Genomic DNA, 21,646 nt, shown 5'->3' with positions numbered 1-21,646 from the left:
TTTTAATTCTTTTGAGAAGATACCCAGCAGGGGAATAACTGGGTCAAATGGGACCTCTAGTTTTAGTTTTTTGAGAAATCTACACAGTAATTTCCACAGTGGTTGCACCAGTCTCTAATTTTCTCTGGTTTCTCTAATTTCTATTAAGTTTGTTATTTGTGTATAGGAATGCTATTGATTTTTTAGTGTTGACTTCAAATCCAACTATGTGACTGAATTTGCTTATTAAATTTAGAAGTTTTTTGGTGGAGTTTTGGTGGTCTTTTATGTAGAGTATCATGCCATCTGCAAAAAATGATAATTTAACTTCTTCTTTTCATATCTTTATTCCTTATATTTCTTTCTCTTGTTTAATTTGTCTGGCTAATGTCTCAATAACTATCTTGAATAGAAGTGTTGATAGTGGACATCCTTGTCTTTTTTCCTGATTTTAGAGTAAAAATTATCAAAGTTTTTGGCTTTCAGTTTTAGTATAATGTTGGCTGTTTGTCATAGATAACTTTTATCAGTTTGAGATAAAGAGAATCTATTGCAATTTTCTGGAGAGTTTTTATCATGAATGGGTATTGAACTTTACTAAATGGTTTTTCTGCATGTATTGAGATGATCAGGTGATTTTTGTATTTTGTTCTGTTGATATAATGTATTACATTTTTTGATTTTCAAGCGTTAAACCATCCCGGCATCCCTGGGACGAATCCTACTTGGTTGTGGTGTATAATTTTCTTGATGATTTGCTGCATTCTGTTTCCTAGTATCTTAGAGAATATTTGCATCCATGTTCATTAGGGATATTGGCTTATAGTTCTCTTTTATGGTTGGATCCTTCTCTGGTTTTGGTATTAGGATAATACTTGCTTCTAGGAATGAGTTTGGGAGCATTGCTTCCCTTTCAATTTCATTAAAGAATTTGAGGAGCAGTGACATTGGATTTTCTCTAAATTTCTTGTAGAATTCAGAAGTGAATCCATCAGTTTCTGGGCTTTTCTTTGTTGGTAGGTTTTTAATTGCCTCTTCAATTTTATTGGCTGATATTTGGTTATTTAGAATTTTTTATATCTTCTTGATTTGGCTTTGGTAATTCATATGTATCTAGGAATCTATTTCTTTTGTGTTTTCCATCTTATTAGAATAAAGTTTCTCAAAATATGTATTGATGATCTTTCAGGTTTCTGCATGACCCTTTGTGATTTCACCCTTTTCATTCTTTTTTTTTTTTTTTTTTTTTGTACCAGGGATTGAACTCAGTACCTTGAGCTCGCAAGGCAGGCATGGTGCCACTGAGCTAAATCTCAGCCCTCATACTTTTCATTCATAACTGCATGGATTTGAGTCTTTTCTTGCCTTCTTTTGATTAGGTTAGCTCAGGGTTTATCAATTTTATCTAATCTTTCTTTTTTTAAATTAATTTTTTGTATATCCTTTTATTGGTACATTTTAGGTGTACAATATAATGACATTCATCGTTGGAGATATGCACCTTTACATACTCCCTTGGTTCTTATTTTTCCTCCTTCCCCTGCCCTCCCTTCAACCCTTCCATCCCTCCCTATTAACAAAGACTTTGTTTCCTTTTTTTTAAAGGAAACAAAGTTTTTATTTAATCTTTCAAGGAACCAACTCTTACATTCATTGATTCTTTGTATTGCTTTCTTAGTATTGATTGCAATAAATTCTGCTCTAATTTTTATAATTGCCTCCCTTGTATGAGCTTTAGGCCTAACTTATTTTTTTTCTAGAAGTTTGAGTTTCAACATTAGTTTCTTTATTTGCACTTTCTCTTGCTGATGTCAGAGTTCACCACTATAAATTTCCTTTGTAGGACTGCTTTCATTGCATCCCATAAGTTCCATTATGTTGTGTCAGCATTATCATTTAATTATATAAACTTTCTAATTTCTTTTTTAAATTTCATCTGTGACCCATTGGTTGTTCAGGAGGATGTTATTTAATTTCCACATGTTTATATAGTTTTTGTGGTTTCTTTTTTCCATTGCTTTTTAATTTCATTGCATTATTGTCTGCTAGTATGAATGGGATAATTGCAATTCCTTTGGATTTATTTAATAATGTTCAATGAGCTAGTATGTGTTTTATTTGGGGGAATATCTCATGCATCGCTGAGAGGAATGTGGATTCTGATTTCAAGGGGATGGAATATTCTGTAGACATCTACAAAGTCCATTTGTTCTCAGGTTTTGTTCTTTTTTGATTTTTGTCTGGTTGATCTGTGTCTATTTGTGACAGTGGGGTATTGAGGTCCCCAATTACAATTGTCTTAGTGATTATCTGATTTTTCATGTCTGTTAATATGTTTTATATAGTTGAATACACCAGTATTTGGTGCATGTATATTTAAGATTGTTATCTCTTCTTCTTGGAGTTTTCCCTTAAGAAATTTGTAGTGACTTTCTTTGTCTCTTTTCATCAGTCTCGGTTTGAAGTTCACTTTGTATGCAAATAGAATAGCTATCTGCTTTTTTCTGGGTCATTGTATCATGAAGTATTGTTTTCCATCCTTTGACTTTCAGGCTATAAATTTCTTTTTGAGTTAAATGTATTTTCTGAATGCAGCAAATTGTTGCATTTTGTTTCTTGATCCATTCTGCCAGTTTGTTTCTTTTGATTGTTTAATTCAGATCATTTACACTGATGTTTGTAACTGATACGTATTGGCTTATCCTTATAATATTTTACTTTTGTTGGTTCCGTCTTGTTTAATTACCTGCCTACAGTGGTCATTTCTCTTTATTAGTGTTCTTGGAATTGTCGTCTTTGTTATGTCTTTCTAAAATATATTTCAGGCCAGCTGTGTTGGTGCACACCAGTAATCCAAGCACTGGGGAGGCTGAGGCAGGAGAATTGCCATGAGTTCAAGGTCTGCCTGGGCTACATTTTAAGGCTAGCCTGAACTACCTAGCGAGAGCCTACCTCACAGAAAAAAAAAAAAATCAGAATATTTTGTAGAGCTTGATTGATGATTATGAATTTCTTAAATTTTTCTTTGTCATGGAAATATCTTATTTCTCCATTGATTCTGAAAGATAGTTTTTTTCAGGTTACATCGATCTAGGTTGGAGGTTGCTTTCTTTCAGAACTTCAAATACTTCATTCCAAGCTCTCCTTGAGTGTCTAGAAGTCTGATGTGATTCAGATGGGCTTTTCTTATTTATAGGTGCTTTGTTTATTTTCTCTTGCAGCTTTTTAATATGCTGGTCTAGTGTTGAATTTCTGGAATCTTGATTATTACATGCCTTGGTATAGTTTTATTTTGGTTATGGCTAATTGGAGTTCTAAATGCCTCATGTATCTGTATATCAAGTTCTTTTTGCATCCTTGGGAAGTTTTCTGCCATTACTTCTGTGAACAGGTTTTTCTATATTGTTTGCAATGACTCCTGATTTTTCATTGACTCCAATCAATCTTATGCTGTTCTTTACATTATCTTGCAGGTGTTGGATTATTTTTCATGGTCCCCTGCTATTTTTAATAGTTCTTTCTTTTTTGTGCTCACTAACTGCACTCCTGTCTTCTAGGTCTGATATTCTGTCTTCACTTTCCTTCACTCAGCTTTGCAAACTTTCAGTGGAATTTTTAATATCTTGGGTATATGTTTGAATCTCTTTCATGGATTCCATTTCTTTCCTATGTTAGGCATTCATTTTTTCCAACATTTTCCTAAACTTCTCTATTTTTTTGAATCTATGTCTACTCTAGATTTGTTGAGCAGGACCTTCGTTATGATCATCATCTCTTCTTTTGTACCTGAGAGGTTATTTCTTCTCAGGTTGTCACTATAGTCTCATTCATCTGTTTATTTATTTATTTCTGCTGCCATCATTTCAGAAAATTCAGGTGGGTGGGTTCTGATTTCCTGAATCTCTTTCCTCTGGATTTGTTCTGGGTTTGTTGGAATTCTGAAGTTGCATTTTGCTTCTGTGTCTTCTCATTTTCTATTTTTAAAAATTTTAATTTCTTTTCTGTCTTGATGCTTGTAAATTGCTTATGCTAGGCAGCTTTATCACTAGTATTGAAGCTTACCTAGGAAATGTTTTTTCCTCAGAGATGTCATCTAGGTGTAGCTTGCTCTTGGTCTTTGTGCCTGTTCCAAAATCCTACCTTCCCAATTTATTAGTGGTGAGAATTTGCTATCTATTTGGCTCAGCATCCAGTTCTGTGGTATTGAACTATGATGATGATTATAACCCCAGACAGTCACAATGTTGTCATATAATGGTGAACAACTGATTACAATAGGTATGGCATCCTACCTAGAGTAATACAACTTGCAACAACAATATCATCAAGCATAGCCTCGAAACTGACAAACCGTGGTAACTGCTAATTTAGTACCTTTATCCATAGAAGCAAGATCTATAGTTTTATAAGAACATTCAATAAAAATCAGGAACTTGTTTGCAGTGAGTTTCCTCCTGGTGGAATGATTTCACCCTTTGCGAGAGGGATTTAAGAAGGATGGGAACAAAACATAGTGATAACTGAAGAAAAGTATAATAGAAGGAAGGCTGAAGTATAAATGATAATCATGTAAGCTTTGGGAAACTGGAGAAGAGGATGAGAGAGAAAGAATGGAGGAGAAAGCAAAAGAATATTTGAAGCAAACCAGAAAGACTAGCGACAATATTCATTCACAGGCTAATATAAAAAGTATCAAGAAAGATAGTTGAGGAAAAAGAGAAACAGGATGAGCAAAACAAAACCAAACAATAAAAGTCAAAGTCTAAATAACCCCCACAAAAAAGTGACAGAAAACGGAATATGAAACAAACTAGTAAACAAGGAGAGAAAGAAGAAAAAAAAATCATCTGGTGCCCATAGTTTTGTGGTAGTGTTCAAGTACGAGTCCAAATCTCTTCTGAGTAACCCCACCAAGTCTGTAGTAAGATTACTGCTGGGTGTGGGGTTGATCTCGGCCTCTGAATATGGGGGGGCTGGGCCAGTCTTCAGCCAGCAGCTTTCTGGATGGCCTGCCCACTTCTCCTTAGTTTGTCTCTATGTTGCTCTCCAATTTGCTGCAGCATTCCCAGACCAAAAGCTCATGTCTTCTCCCACTCCTGTGTGCAGGTGTGTGCCCCCCGCCCAGTTTGCACAGCCTCCTCTGTTCCACATCTCTGGCTCTTCTCCTGTGTTGCTCACAGGGCATAGGGGTATTGACTTCCCACTTCTTGGCACTGTTACCCAAGGAAGCTTGAACTGGTCCCTCTCTCACATTGTTGGTAGGGCAGGAGGGGTCGTTCTGTTCCACTCACTATCCTCACTGCCACTGCAGTCCTTAACCTTGATGTCACTAGATGTTTCAGTTAGCCACTATAAGTATGACAGGAAAAAACAAAACAAAACAGGTGGCCCACTGGGGAGGGAGCAGCTTCCTGGTCACTCCTGTCTGTTCCTGAGAAATTTCTTGCCAGGCTTCAGTGTCTTCTGTTTGCAGGAAAGCAAAAGAGGCAAGGAGCCTTATATTTCAAATCTATCTGTGTGGAAGGGGTTTGCCACACACATTTGTAGTTTTTCCGTGAATTTTTTCTTTTCTTTTTTTTTTTTTTTTTGGTACTGGGGATCGAACTTGTGTCCTTGCGCTTGCACAGCAGGCGATGAAACCACTGAGCCAAATCCCTGGCCCTTCATGAATTTTTTCTTAACTTCCCAGAATGGAGATTTCTGCTCTGTATGCAGGTGGTAGACCTACTTGCAGCCTCATGGGCTGGATAATCATTTTATAAAGTCCTATGTCTATGTTTTGTTTGATATACAAATCTCTTATTTCAGATTGATTTTGGCATCATTTATGTCCCTCTCTTTCTTCTAATTACCTGTGTTTTTAGTTGATTTTTCTCTGAGTAGCTCCAACATGGCTCCTTCTCTATGCAGCCATGTTGAATCCCTCCTCACTAGCTTTTAAACTATTGCATGACAATAGTGGTTGTTACAAAGTGGGAAATAGCAGGGAATAAAGGCAGGGAAATGTGATTCATTTTTATGTATTTATCTTTTTTATACACCAAGCCCTCTCCTGTCAGTAAGTTTTATATTAATGATTAGAATGACTGAAATTAAAATTGAATATTTTATTATCAGTTCCACTGTTATGTCAATATTTTTACACAGTTATGTAAGTTATGTGATGGAAAATTTTAATAAGATAAATAAGGTGAAGAATTAGATATTTATTTAATTATAGATATATGATGAATACATAAATCTGTAATAAAATACTGTAAATATGATGGTATAGTATATGTTCATGGAATGTCAGAGTCATGAAAAGCCTATGTTCACAGGTAGATGAGATCATAGTCAGCAAATCCTTTCCATTAAAGTTAGTTTGCCTATACTGAACCAGAGTAGGAATATTTAAAAAGGAGTCACACCAAAGCAACAATAGTAGAAATCAGTTATATTCATATATTCAAATATAGAACCAGACAGCAAAGGAATAAAAGAGCAGGAAGCAAAGGAGTACATATGTAAATGACAATTATGAACAATTATATGACAATACATTGAAATACCTGGTGAAGTTGACAAATTCCTAGAAAATGCTTGAATGAAAAAATACTATGAAGAGGACCGGGGATTTAGCTCAGTGGTGCCGCAGCCTGCCTCACAAGTGCAAGGTCTGGAGTTCGATCCTGGGTACAAAAGAAAAAAAAAAACAAAAAAACCAATTCTATGAAGGGATTAAATTGCCATAAATTTCAGTTTTAGCATTTTCATCCCTAATTTTAAATCTATTTTTGTATCTGGCTTTACCCTTGAATCATAAATATTTAATAACAAGTTCTGCCAATTTTGCAAAGTCTTCTAGAACAAAAAAAAAAGAGCCTTCCACAAATCATTCAATGAGGTTCAAATAAATTTGTCACCAAATATGGATAAAAACATTAGAGACAAAACACTTACTCATTAGTGATATACACACTAATATACTCAAGAACACTGAGGTGAATAGTCTAAGACAGTATTAGTAATTCAAATATAGTAAGATAATTATGGTATACATGAAAAACAGTAAATATAATTGATATTTATTTAAAATATTCCTAAATTTAACTAGATAAAATTAGGGGGTATATTTCACCAATACATAAATGAAAGTAAATATGTAACTTAATCAATTGTAGAAAATACATTGGTTTAAACCCAAATAAACTACAATCTTTTATTATAATCTTTTATTATACAAAGCATTCTTTAAAGGAAGACAAATATCAAAAACCAAATTTTAAAAAGGCTAAAAGACTGTCTCTTCATAACAAATGTTTCTAAAGAGCTTATAAGTAGGGAAAAATTATTGACTCTGTAGTCAAATTATCTAGATTCCAAAATATACCACGCAATGCCAGTGAATACTTAAAAGAATGGCCAATATTGGAAGATATAATGAAAGAAAGGAAGGAAGGAAGGAAGGTAAAATCCTAATAAAACTCTGATGAAGATATGAAGCAGTGAGAACTTCTATATAGTGCATGAAGGAATGTAAATATTTAAAACATCATTTTACATCGCTTCTCGGCCTTTTGGCTAAGATCAAGTGTAAAACATCATTTTACAAATTACTTGGCATTATCTAGCAAAGAGGAAGAGGACAACACTCTATAAATCAACAAGTTCATTTACATATATACACAGCTGATAGCATGTCCAAATATTCCAAGATTCTTATAACTAAATATTCATGGGAATAGTCCTGTAGTCAGAAATTCAAAATTATTGAAATATCCACCAAGAGTAAATTAGAGAGATTTCTGCAAATGAAAACAATAGAATATTATGAAGCAATAAAAAGAAATTATTATTAAACAACATAACATTGATATAAAAGGTGGTATTTCAATTAATCTTTTAAAATATTTTATTTTTATTGTATTGATTTTAAAGCATGATAAAACACACCTAGAATTTGCATATAATATAATGCAATTCACTAACAATTTTAAAAATTGTTTTCATGAAAACATACAATGAATTACTATAGTTTCACCTTATTTCTATATGATTTTTTAAAATTATTTTTCTAAAATGTGATATAATGTGAATTAATAATTTCTTTTGAAGACATTGATTTTTATTTTTAAAGATATAATGAGATGAAAGAATATAAACTTTTGAATCATCTAGACCTTTTTTCCAATTTTATTACTTAATATTCATGTGACTTTGGATGCATAACTTGAATTTTGTTTTCCACCAATGGAGCACAGCAAGATTGATGCTACCATGTGTGTGTGCATGTGTCTGTGTGTGTCTGTGTGTGTGTGTGTGTTTGGGCAGCGCTGGAGACTGAAACCAGGTCCTTTATACTGACTTATATCCCTAGCCCTTCTCATTTTCCTTTTAGTTGAGAAAAGGATAGGCTACGTTGTGAAATTGCCCAGACTGGACTTGAAGTTGGAGTACTTCTGCCTCAGCCTCCTCTATAGCATGCTGGTATTATAGACTTTCACCACTGTGACAGGCTGTACTTTTATGATCAGAAGTAAATGAAAAAATGAGTATAAAAAACCAGGAAATAGCATGCATTTCCTTATATGACCCATCATTCCTTATATATTATAAAGAGAACCTTATAACAATTTCTTTTATTTCTTTTATCTTCTAGCCCATCTCCATCATTTCTAGCAGACATGTAGTAATCTCAAATTCCTCTTTCTTTTTTACTCCTTTTTTCCCTTCCTCCTTCTCTGATTCTTTATCCTCTGATAACAGAATATTAATTTATTCCTGTGATCAATTGTAATATGTCACCTTGACTAGGAGATTAATAAATCCCTAGCAGATTCATAAAGCAAATGACTGTGTCTGGAGGGTTTTTCTAAAAAAGATGGGCATCAAAACCAGCAAACTTAGGGGGAAGACTTACCCCAGTTTTGGGTGGTACCAACCAATAAATTTATAGCTAAGATGGAATAAAGGGGAAGGAGAAGGGGGAGAAGGAAGAAGAGGAGGAGCAGTCCAAAGAGGAAAAATAAAGTTGGCATGCATTTCAAACAGCTCCATTCTGTTTGAGTGAGTACATCTTTTGCTGCCTTCACCTGTGAAACTCAGACTCATTTCTTCGGCCTTCTAACACAGATGCATAACAGTGATTGAACAGGAAGATTCCAGGACGTTGGTCAGACAGGTGTTGTATCTTTGGCCCTCCTTGTTCTACAACTTCTAGCTTCTGGGGCGGACCAACAACTGGATCCTTGGGATCTCTAGTGCATGGATTCTCTTAACTTTGTGGCCACATATAGACACACCATAGTGTGCCCCAAATTCTCTGGGTGGCTTCCAAGCTAATCAACCTGACACAATGAAGCTTATCCCCCATAATTCTCCAAATATCAATTTTTCTATCAAATTCCCTATTCTTTGTATCACAACAACATTGGACATTATTTTGTTAAAATAGAGGATTAAAAAAGCATGAAATAAAAAGATATTAATTATAAAGAAGTTATGAGAATAATTAGAAGTAACTTCAGTAACAAAACCTTTAAATAAATACGTGCAGAAATAGCCAGTGGAATTTTTAGGTTCTGGACCATGGAATGTAGAATAAATAATAAATTTAATTGTGGTTACTGTTCTTTCTTTCTTTTTTTTTGATAAAATAGAGTTGGAGTCCAGTACATTATATACTACTCAGATTTAGAATTAAAGAATAATATCTAAACTCAGTCTAAACACTTCAAAGTTATTTGTGTAACAATAGTTACCAAAACATTTCATGTAAAGTCAACAGTATATAAAAAAACAGCAAAAACATAAAGCCAAAAATAAATCCTGTATGATTTCATTTTGGGAAATCAGACAGTGGAATACAAATTAACAAAGGAGTTTTAAAAGAAACTGTTTATACCCTGTTTACAAACTAATAGCTTGTCACTGTTCCAAACTTACTTGTTGAAAATACAAGATTTCTAGAACAAAGCAAAAAGATGTTATTACACTAAAAAAGGTAACATGCACTTCATAATGTCACCACTGTCCCTCAGTCCAAAATTTCCATAGAGATCTTCCCCGGGATGTAGGCTGTATAATTTTTACCTAAAACAGAAAGCCATATTGTGGTGGATTTTTATCATGAAAACTTAGTAACATTTGTTTCGGATATAAACAACAACATTGATGAGTCTTAAATTCATTGTGTTAAATAAAGAAATCCAGACATAAACTATTGTATATCATGCAATCCCAGTAAGGTGACATTTAAGAATAGGCAAATGTATACCAACAACAAATAAATGATGGGTAGGAGCTAGGGATTGGAGGTGGCACATTGACTGTAAAGTGTCAGCAGTGTTAAAAATACATCTCTAAAGTGAAAACATTTATATGACTTTTTATTTGATAAAAAACTATGTTAATTATATAATTAGAGAATTTTGTTTTATTTATATGTTATTAGTTGTATTGAGTTTTCAAGAAAGAGAAGTTAAAGTTTTAAGTGCTGTTAACTGTGAATGTGATATTATTTGGAAATAAAATATCTGGTAGAATAAAATTAAGACATGGTCATATTGGATTAGAGTATACCTTAAATCCATTAACCAGTGTCCTTACAAGATAGCTAATCAAAGATAACTTGACACAGAAACATTTAGGGATGTACCATGTTATAAAGAAGCAAAGACTGGAGTGATAAAAGTATGGTTTATTCTATAACTTAAAGTCTAACTTCTTGGCCTGTTTCAATAGTTGTGAAGAAAGAAAGAAAGAAAGAAAGAAAGAAAGAAAGAAAGAAAGAAAGAAAGAAAGAAAGAAAGAAAGAAAGAAAGAAGGAAGGAAGGAAGGAAGGAAGAAAGAAAGAAAAAGAAAGAAAGAAAGAAAGAAAGAAAGAAAGAAAGAAGAAAGAACTACAATAGCAAAAAATTAAGGAAATAATCTCTAAGTTTTAAAAGAGTTAAATGTCAGATTTCAGGAGAGAATGTCCTAATTGAAAGAGGAATATCGGTCAGTTCATAGAAGTATGATTTAGAAGTATGATTTATTATAAGTGACAATAGATTTATCCAACTGAAGAGATAAGAAATGGCATGTGTTATCCAAATGACAATGTCCAGTGTGTGTTTTGATATAGTTTTGAACTGAGAAAGGAAATCTGAAAAACAGAGTAAGATGTGAAGGTAAGTATTACAATGAGATCCACTGAAACCAATGATGGGAATTAATACTGTACTGGCTATCAGCAAGCCAGCAGTAGAGTAGGAACCAACAAAGGAACTAGAATAAAGGAATAGAAGAGAATGAATTTCTGACATCCCCAAGGGAGAAGAATTTCAAAGAATAAGGCACTAGGAGTTCTATACTTTAAAGAAAGATTAGGTAAATGAACCTGAAAGGTTGCACTTGGATAGGTAATAATATACATGTTGTTGGTGACTTTTGGGGGAGTAGTTTAATTCCTGTGGGCAGAAGTTCTACTGAAGCATAAAAGAATATATTTAAGAAGTAAAGAAATAGAAACTAGGCCGTTTCTTTCAAGTCCCTTGGGTCTGAAAATATTAAGAAATATGAAATACTCAATAGATTGGAAAAGAGATTCCATGTAAGTTTTGTTTGTTTGTTTTTGTTTAATGTAAGGGAACTTGGAAAATGTGTATAGACATTTCTGAAGGACCCCAGGAAAGTAATGATAAATGCTACAAAGGTGAATAACCAATAATGCAAAGATAAAGAGCAGATGCAAATAGATGAAAGCATATTTATTCTTTAAAATGAAAAGAAAGGAGTTGAGATCATTTGATATAAGAAAGATTTAGAAACATAAAGGAAGACATTGTTCTATATGTCGTATCACACCCTTAATACTACAGTATCTAGAATGATTGTGTTCATGTTTTCACTAAAATATAAACTCCCTGAAGAGAGAAACACCTTCATCTTTTCCATTCATTCTTAAATTCCCAATGTTCAGCACATAATGACCACTTCTAACTACTTAGTGATTTGAATGAATGAATACAATGTGATTGATTGATTGAGTACAACATTTGCCAATATTGAATAAATCAACAAATTTCCTTGAGTTCTGCATGAGTTTAGGAGTGGGCTATCCAAAGGGAAACTCAGTAACACCTCATTTTTAAATTTTTTTATTTTTATGGTACCAGGGATCAAACTTGGGACCTTGTGCTTGTGAGGCAGGCGGCGGAACCACTGAGCTAAATCCCTGGCACAGTAACACCTCATTTAAAATCAACTCAAACTGATACAGTTGGAGTGAGCAATTACTTGCTCAAGTAACTGGTGCATACGTGAAAGAAATTGTGTTCAATGCAATACATAATATAGAAAACAATTTTCAAGTTTAACTTTTCTTCAACGAAAAGTATAAAATATGTTTTAAATTACATAAAAATAAACTGGACACTAAATTTAATGATATCAACAGAAAGCCAGCCTTATTTGCTTGGATATTTTCAAATATAAGACTAACATATAAGAAAAAAAATTTCATTATATCCCTTATAGAAAAGACACCAAAAAGAATGATTAGGTGATATAAAATATTTTTTAAAATGTAACGCATGTTTCAGAACTGAAAGTACAATATCTGAAGAAAAACAAAACAAAATAAAAAAACATTGACTGGCTCAACACCAAAATTGGTACTATAGAGAAAGAGTCAATGAACTTAAATATTGGTCAATAAAAATTACCCAACTGAAGAAAATATAGAGGAAAATTGATGCTAAAACTTGAACCAATTTCAATGACCTAAATGACAATTTAAAATTTTCAATATATTTATATTGGTTAGCTCTCTGTTTGCTGAGATAAAATATCTGACACTTGCAAGTTAAAGGAGAAAATAGCTTATTGAGCTCCCAGATTCAGAGCTTTCAGTCCAATCTCAGGTAGCTCCAAGCAGGAATATCGTGACAGAAGGGTGTGGTAGGAAAAAGCTGGCTCATGGAGCCAAGGACACAGAGCAGGGGGACAGTCTCAGAAACAACAGTGCCAGGGGCCAGTGACAGCATCCAGGGTGACAGATCAGGGACCCGCCGAGACACCACAAGAAGTGAGCTTTGTTAACCTGCTAGGTAGCTATCACGCCAATCAAATTGGCAACCTGACTTAATTGTCAAAATATGCATTGGATAGAGCACTGAAAATAAAGGATAATCTGATAGAAGTAAATAGTGCAAAATAACAATCCTTACCTTTTTATTTTTTAATTATTTAATTGGTACATTTTAGGTAGATGATACATTTACCTTTATAATTGGGTGCTTGTACCCGTACATGATATATCTTGATTCTTATTTTTTTTCCCCATTATCGGTGTGCCCTTCATCTCCTCCAACCTTCCGTATTTACATAGATTTCATTTCCATTTTTTTTCTTTTCTCATAATTTTTCCTTTCCCTTCTTTCCTTTCCCCTTCCCCTCCCACCACCCTTATACCTTTGGATCTTTTCCTATTTCAAATTATCAATTATTCATTTTAATCATTTGAATCCTTATTTACACTTTCGTTTTCTCACACTAGAGAAACTGTTCGGTATTTACACATGTGTGTCCTATTTATTTCATTTAAGAGTATGGCCTCAATACGAATCCATTTAGATCAAAGTGGATTAAAGATCTAAACATTAAGACAGAAACACTTAACTTTTCAGAAGATAAGTTAGGTAGAACTCTTGAAGACATTGGCATAGGAAAAGACTTTATAAACTAAACCTCAGTAGCACAGGAACTAGCACAAAGAATCAACAACTGGGATCTCATCATATTAAAAAGCTTCTGCATTGCAAGAGAAACCACCAACAGAGCTGACAACCTAAATGTAGGAAGAAATTTTTAGCACCTGTACCTCAGACAAAGGTTTACTATCTATATTATATAAAGAATTGAAAAAAATCAGACCCCCCCAAATTCAAAGACCCAATTCAAAATTGGCCATCTGAAATGAACAGACATTTCTCAAAGAAGTAAAAGCAGCAAATAAATATATGAAAAAATGTTCAACGTCACTGGTCATTTGAGAGATGCAGGTGAAACAATACTGAGATTCCACCTCACCCCAGAAAGAATGGCTACTATCAAGAAATCAACCAATAACAAATGCTGGTTGGGGTGTGGGGAGAAAGGAATCCTTCTCCATTGTTGGTAGGAGTGCAGACTGGTGCAACCACTGGGGAAATCAGAATGGAGATACCTCAAAGAACTAGGGCTAGTGGTCCCATTTGACCCAGCTATTCCCTTGCTGGGTATCTTCCCCCAAAATTAAAAGAATCGTACCACAGCCATATATGTGCACCCATGTTTATAGTGTCACAGTTTGTAATAGCTAAAGCTTGGGAACAGCCCAAGTGCCCATCAACTGGAAATTGGATGAAGAAGATGTGGTTTTTTTATAAAATGGAATACTACTCAGCCATAAAGAATGAGAAACTAGAGACATTTATAGCTAAAAGGATGCATTTTTAGCCCATAACAATCCTTACTTTTTTAAAAGTTTCTATTACTGCATACACACACATACACGCACACTAAATATGATGATGTTGAAAAAGTCAAAATAAAAAACAAAATGTTTAGGCAAAAGACATACATATATACAAAATAAATATGAATAGAGTGTATAATAGTAAGACTGAAAGTTAACTTCACATAAGCAAAACTTAAAAAAGAAACTCTCATTTCATAATTTTTATCCAATGGAAACATGCATACCAAAGAAACTGAAAAATAAAGATCTTTTAAGAAATATGAAAACTCTGAGAAACTAGACCAACAGAAAGCCATAAAATATATGCTCTGTAAAAAGGGGGTTAGATAACATTTTATCAAAATCTAAAGTTATTTTAATGAAGATATTACAAAGCTTTAAAAGAACAGTGCTAACACACATCATATCTGTTACCTTCTGGCTGGTGGGTTCTTCTTTCAACCCCGAAAGAATTACAAGGTAGAGAGCCAACAGAGGGATGCACAAAGGTATTTAGTGTAGAGCAAGAGCAAAAAGCAATATTTGTCTTAAAGAGAAAGCAGAAAGCCCCTGTGCGATGAACCTGGGAGGTGACCTGAGTGAGCTGTCACAGGAGCTCTTTGCCTAAGGGGTTTTATTCTACATCTCAGCCAAGTTAAGTTCAGCCAATGGGGTGACAAGTAGGAAAGTTTGACTTAGAAGTGGGCCTCTAGGAATTCAGGGAATAAATCAAGCATACTTTTGCAAGCACCATTAATTGCAACATTTTTAAAATTGGGAGAACAAAGGCACTCTTCTGAGAGGTATGGACAGAGATTTCATGGTACGAGTTGTCTCTCTTATCTCTGGGCAAGAAAATCGTGCCAATCCAATGAGACCTTTATTAGTTGAGTCCTGGTGCAGGTCATCTTGTCCCTTGCTGAATCTTTTGGACTCCCACTTTGGCCTGGCTTCTCCCTGGCTGCCTGTCCTGACTACTGAACATTCTTTTGCCAAAATGTTCTCCTCATCTATGGCCATAACACACTGACTATGCCTGATCTAACAAGCAAACCAGGGTTGGGCCTGGATAGTACTTAGATGGGAGACTAAAACTCTCCCCTCACTTTCCTTCCCTCATGGACCAGTGTCACTCTGAAAAATCTCATCTTCCCACAATGTTCATTTCTCCCCAGGTCTTTTTCTCTTTTTTTACAGAATGTATACTTTCTTTGCTTTTATTAATATATGTTTGGAGTATGTAGTGATTACATTTATCTTGATGAGTTGATACTTTTACATAACACATTTCAATTCTTTTTTCCCCTTCCCTCTACCCCCTTCCATTTTTCTTGCATCAGATCATTTATTTGTTTCATAAGAACTTATAAGTTAATTATTATATAAACAGAGAGAAAACCAGACTAATAGGTCAGAAAACATATAAAACATGTAAGATAATTGTACTAATTTAAGGTACATTTTTAGATACATCGGGTTTGATTACAATACCATTTTTCAACATTATGGTCTCATGGTTTTTCCTATAAATGACTGAAGTTTATCTTTCTTTATGGCAGAGTAGTATTCCATTGTTTATACATACTGAATTTTATTTATCCATTCATGTGTTGATGGACATACAAGCTGTTTCCAAGATTTAACTCTTATGAATTGTGTTGTTATAAACATGGGTATGCATACCTCATTGTGGTATAATGTCTTCATTACTTTTGGGAAGATACTTAGAAGGTGAAAACTGGGTCAAACGAAATTTCTATTTTTAGTATTTTGAGGAATCTCCATACTGATTTCCATAGTGGAAGTCTCTATTTCCCTGCTACAGTATCTTTAGTTGAAGAAATAAACTTCAATTTCTATCACATATTATACATAGAAATGTTATTATCAGTTTCTCAAAAACCTAATAATAAGAGTGTTTTAGTTCAGACATTAAGAATTTAGCAAAATAAAATATCAGAAGAAAATATATATGTATTATTTTTACCTTACTGTTGTGGAGAGAAAGGTAAAGTTTTCTCTGATACAAAAAGTGTGACCATTTGTTAAGAATAATAAATTGTACTTCATCAGTATTGAAAATTTCCTTATCTATAGTTCCCAGTGAGAAAATAAAAAAGCAAGCCACCACTGGCTGAAATATTCACAGTAATTATATTTGACAAAGGACTTATACCAAGAATATATAAAGAATAATTATATCTCTATGATAAAAATAATAACTTAATTTTCTATGTAAAAAAAAATCCTGAAGCCTGAGGACTTAAAACAATGATTGCTTAATTATTTCTCAAACCTGTGGTGGGACTGTAATCAAATGGGAAGCTCTCCATGCCTTAGCAGCAGGAGCTTCAGTCACCATAGAAATCAACTGTGTTTGAACGCCAGAAAGAGCTCAAACTCAAGTCTGATCCTTAGTGCCCCTAAGGATGACATCCTGCCCTTCAGACCTCTCTTTCCACATTGCCCTTGGAATCCCAGAGCAACAGAGTAGATTTCAGGCCTTCCTTAGGTCAGGTCTTCCTTAGGTTAAATGGAAGAACATTAGTTTTGGCACACTAGATTGGTTAAAATATATTACAGACTTCATTGTACATGGCCTCTATTCAGGGCATGAACATCAGGAAAGGTATTCACTGGGAATTATTTTTGGAAACCAGATAATACTTATTCCAATTAAAAAATATGGACAAAAACTTGAGATAGATCTCACAAAAAATGTAGAAGAATGCCCAATATGCATATAAATTTTTGCTCAATTATCATTGAGGCACTAAAACTACCATGAAGTATCATTCAAGTACATGGAAAAGGCTGAAATAATACCAACCATTGGGAAGAATGTAGAGAATGCGGGACGTCTACCTACAGCTGGTGGGAGTTTAGAAAAGTAAAAACATTTTGAAAAAAAATGTCATAGTTTCAAATAACAAAATTATATATAAAACTATTCTAAGACCCACAGTTTCATACTCAGAAGTTTGTCCATGACAAGTCAATATATTTCTTAATTAAAAAGCCTTGTGTAGAAATATGTTTAAAGCACTTTTATTTCCAGTATCTAAAACTGGAACAATTCAAATACCTATCAAAAGAATGGATAAATAATCTATGATGTATTCAAATGTAGAAAACTACTCAGCAGACCACACATGCACATAATAACATAGATAAATCTCAAAACACATTAAACAAGAGAAACACAAATAAATACCTACTGCATAATTTCATTCACAGGAGTTCTAGAACAGGAAAGTTAAATGAAGGCAATAGAATTTGTGTCTGTGGTTTACTCCGAGGGAAGACAGGGATGCGTTGACTATGGGATAAAACAGAACTTTGCAGATAATTGATGTATGGGTTACATTTTCCTGTATGTTTTAAATTTCAATGTGTATGATATATACAACTTTAAAAATTGATCACTCTTGGTATGAAACTTGTCCAGTTTATCATATATAAATAAAATTGATGTAAGAATCTTATTAATGCATTAACCTATGTAAGAGATATTAAAATAAAATATGTTGAACATTGCAACTATGTTTTCATTTGTAAACATAACTCTTTTCATGATGTTTTTATTTAATTTTAGGTGTTTCTTGAATAAATCTTGGTCAGACAGATGTATCAGCTAAAATTCTAATTACCTCACATTTTTAGATAAAATTATAATAAAAGGTTCAGGAAAAACTACAGAGTAAAGTAATAAAACAACCATTTTTTTTTCTTTCTACCGAGGATAAAATATTTTCTATTTTTTGGAGAAAATAATCGAATATGCTTTTCAAATCCACTTGGAGAATTAAACAGCAACAAGAGAGGATATACTAATCCTTCATTAACTTATAGCTGAATATGAAAATATGAGGATTTATATAAAAATGTAACACAAAGAACCATGGTAGTTCAAAAATCCTCGTAGCTCTAAAGATTGTAAGAAATCCCCCGAAGCTGGAACAAATTGTCTCTGACTATGAAGACTTTTTAATGAATAGGTTAATAAAAGGTTACCAAGAGACAACTTTGCGTATGAAATTGTTCTAAAGTACCAGTTTTATGCTGCAGTCGCTTGGCCACGCGGCACACAGTTGTCAGGAATGTTCAAAGAAGCACAGAGCAGTGCGAAACGTTATATGGTGATGATATAAAATGATCATGCTGCGAATTGTTTTTCAAAAAGGATTCCTGTCTCCTAGAGACTGTGATCTATTTTTAAGTTTTATTTAATTTTCCAATTATCTTACAAGTAGATAATTAAGGTTGAGTTTTCATGCCCATACATCCCTATGAGTCTTTTGAATTAAAATTTCAGCATCATTTAAAATGCTTTCTTCAACATCTCCCTTTTGGCTTTTAATAAAAAGAAAATTATAAAGCTTTGGAACAGATAAACAATAACTCAGTGTTAGAGCAACGAATTTCACTTCTACTTCAGAGAAACCTGGGAAATCTCAATGCCAGACTTGTTTCTTCTTTGTGTTTTTACCTAGAGATTGTTTTATTGTTTTAATGTAGAGATAAAGCTTTTGAGAATACTACTTTAAATACATCTGTAGTTTAATAGATGCCTCATTTGGGATTTTTTCCATGTAATTTCTTTCCAGCTTAGTTAATAAAATTTAAATTGCCACTGATGTATGGAAAATGTGCATGGATACGTGTGTGTGTGTGTAAACATGGATGGTATCAGGTATTATATACAGTTTATTTTTTAGCCAGCTACCAATAGAAACAGAAAATTTAACAATCGTAGAATCTTCAACAATTTTATCCAATGATAACAGATTCCATGAAAATTAACTATTTCATATCCACACATAAAGTTCACTCAGTTCAAATTGAAACTGATCCATGCCCATGGTTAATGCTTCTCTTACAGGAAAATGGAAAGTCAATTGCAAATAATTTTTAATTATAAATAATAAATGATTAAAACTAAGTGATCAATAATTCAATTTGAAAAGAATAAACATGTATTATAATCTTTAATGAGTAGATTGTAATGATTAGAATTGTCTAATTGTCTAAAGCTAAAACATTCAAAATTAAATTTATAAAGCATTACCCTGAGGTGGCTTTACTTCACACTTACTTTTTCTACTGGGTGAATTTATCTACATTTAATAGTGTAACACATTTACCTTTCTCAGCTTTCATTTCATTCATCTCTGCAGTGACTTAAATCTTTTACATGATTTGAATAGGTTCAAATTAATCCCATAAAAAATGCTTCACAAAATTTATACAGGAAAACTCAAAATTCAGTAAAGCTGTATTGCCAACTGCCTTCATAACACATATATAAGTGTCTTTCTTCTCCTTTACATATATTCAGTGTTTATTCCTACTAGAACAAAGAAACTCTTCGGGCTCAGTGAACCTGAGCCCAAGGTTATGTTAAAAGCTACATTAGTTCTGTTTAGACTAAATTCTACTTCTCTTCCAATTGCCACTTTCTTTTTATCTTCAATGACAAAGATGAAAAAATAATAACAATAAAAATAACACTTCCTTAAATGAAAATAATATATTCTACCTGGTTAATGTCTCAATTTTGAGCAAAACTTTCTGCTTCATTTAAAGACAAAGTTAAGTAGGCATTGGAAATTGTAAAATGGAAATATCTGACCACAGATAGAAGTGAGTATAAATATTCAGGCACTGTGGCATACATTTGTCATCTTGGGAGGCTGAGGCAGGAATATTCCAAGTTCAAAGTCAGCCTGAGCAATTTAGAGAAATCCTACCTCAAAATAAAAACTAGGAAGAGCTCAGTAGTAGAGTGCTTACCTTAATTACGTGTGCGAGGACCTGGATTCAATCCTTAGTATCAAAATCAATCAATCAATAAAAAATAAATATATCTGATTGTTTAAAAAATTGCCAAAGTAAAGTGAGAAAGAAAAAGAAATATTGAAGTTTGTAGAGTTGACAAGGTGAAGTGTGACAAATGTAACAAGATTAGCCAGAAAATTGAGCAGTACAGAATTGAGACGTGGACGGAGATATCTGGTAAGGACACTCAAGATGAGACATTGCAGAGTAGAAATGTTCTTCTTGTCTCCTCCTCAGCAATCTGCTAAGATTCTGATCATTGCTCTGTCTCCTTCTTTACCCCTTTCCAGGCAGACACTGGGTGTCCTTGTGACAGTTGAAAGAGTTGTGGGAGGGGTTAGAACAAGGCAGTAAGTCACTCTAAATTTTTCTTTATGGTGGGTAAACAAGGAAAATCTAGCCTAAAGCTTACACTGTGGTTAACAGAAACACACTGAGGCATCACATAAACTCATGAATACCCTGAGGTGTCAGTAAAGAATAGATACCTCACTCCTACAGGGCTCAGTGTCTCCTTACTATTCCCACATAAGCTAGACAAGTCGGCAGTTACTACCAGAAAAGATTTTCTATTGCACAGAGATTTCACTTAGACACAGAGAAGGTGACAGCTTAAAGTTTTCTCCCTTTCATGGCTTCAATTTATCCTCTGAATAATCTGTAAAATGAAAGTTACTTTAGAGTTGATAAGATAGCACTGTTATTACCATAAATTCCTACATCTCATCTAAGACTCCACAAAGTTCTCATCCACACATGCAAAGTTTGACTGGAGATTTCTTACAGGGGATGTCTTATATGACTCAAGAGAGTGATTTTGTTTTCCTATGACCAGCAAGGCCAACCTCCTGCATTTCATTTAAAAATGAAAATTATGTTTTGAAACTACATTTTCCTCTCCCTTTTTGACACCTCCGATAAGATGAATTTTAGGTCATGATGTGCAGAAGCAATTTGTCTGAATTAGGAGTGATAACATAAATATTGCTTAGCAGAGGCAACATAATGATTCAAGAAAGAACTCAGGGTCTGAGAGATTTGTGCGTCTGTTCAATGAAACATAAATAATGATGTGAACATGCTTATAGATGAGGTGCTCATCTACAAAAGTGGAAGAGATGGGTCAGCTACAGACAACCAGAATGTCCAAACTTCTGAACCAAATAACCAAGAAGTTTATGTGCATTTGCAGCAATCACAAAAGGAAACGGAGGGGATAGACTAATCACAGAAAAATTATTTCTGAAGTCAGAACACCATAGTGTGCTAAATTATATTTTCTGGTTGCTGTGTAATGAATTTTAAATCAACAGTTAATGTACATTTATACATATAAAATTTCAGAAATTACATTTTATCTTTTAA

At 33.6% G+C, this 21,646-nt stretch overlaps 1 long non-coding RNA gene across 1 annotated transcript in view; it reads right to left on the bottom strand.

The window, feature by feature from the left end:
- Nucleotides 1–20,576, bottom strand: part of LOC147825166 (uncharacterized) — a 38,222-nt gene extending 17,646 nt beyond the window's left edge. The window contains exons 1-2 of the long non-coding RNA XR_015441388.1: nt 20,237–20,576; nt 6,531–6,650 (exon numbers count right to left, since the gene is read on the bottom strand). This is a non-coding gene — a long non-coding RNA (uncharacterized LOC147825166). The remainder of the gene's footprint in view (nt 1–6,530; nt 6,651–20,236) is intronic.
- Between the last annotated feature and the right edge of the window lie 1,070 nt (nt 20,577–21,646).

Source organism: Heterocephalus glaber, unplaced genomic scaffold, assembly GCF_053883595.1.
Source record: "Heterocephalus glaber isolate CG9 unplaced genomic scaffold, H.glaber_assembly_v1.0 deba00001509, whole genome shotgun sequence".
Taxonomy (NCBI): Eukaryota; Metazoa; Chordata; class Mammalia; order Rodentia; family Bathyergidae; genus Heterocephalus; species Heterocephalus glaber.
The sequence above is the reverse complement of the archived record's forward strand: the minus strand, read 5'-3'. Positions and strand labels throughout refer to the sequence as shown.